Raw genomic sequence first — 819 nt, 5'->3', positions numbered from 1 at the left:
GATAAATAAAATTTAATTATTTATATTTTAAATAAAATTAAATATTAAAAATATTTAAAAAAAAATCATAATACTAAGGTAAAAAATATATATTTTACCTTTCATTATATTACATTTGCTGTAGCGGTCTCTTTTCCTAGTCAGCGAATATCACTAACACTTTTTAATTGCATCAGAATGGTTACATTTCGTGAGAAATTTAAGTAATCATATAAAAGGGAGAAAAAGTAAATCTTATTTAGATTAGAGGAGTGTTAGGCCAATAAATTTTATAATTTGTAGTTATTAGTTAGTTATTATTAGTATTTTTAATGGTATAAAATTATATTTAATAATATAAAATTATTTATTTACTTTTAATTAAATACTGATCAAATTTTAATAAAATTGTTACTCCATAAATTTTTTCTTTAAATATTTTAAATTTGAGCATACGTTCTGTCCCTCCATTGTTTAATTGGAATGACTTGGAAAGTCCCAAAGTCCAGTGCATCCCAGCTAAACCTTGTCAAAGGCGTAAATCAAGGTACCCATGCATGAACCACTCATCTCTCTCCCAAAGGCCATGGCAAGCATTGACATTCACGACGAAAAATGTTTTCTATTTTTTGTTGTATATTTCTTTAGTATCGTATATTTTTTCCTTTTACACACTANTCCAGTGCATAAACCTTGTCAAAGGCGTAAATCAAGGTACCCATGCATGAACCACTCATCTCTCTCCCAAAGGCCATGGCAAGCATTGACATTCACGACGAAAAATGTTTTCTATTTTTTGTTGTATATTTCTTTAGTATTTAGTATCGTTTCCTTTTACAC

Source organism: Arachis ipaensis, chromosome B09 (genome assembly GCF_000816755.2).
Source record: "Arachis ipaensis cultivar K30076 chromosome B09, Araip1.1, whole genome shotgun sequence".
NCBI classification, from domain to species: Eukaryota; Viridiplantae; Streptophyta; class Magnoliopsida; order Fabales; family Fabaceae; genus Arachis; species Arachis ipaensis.
The sequence above is the reverse complement of the archived record's forward strand: the minus strand, read 5'-3'. Positions refer to the sequence as shown.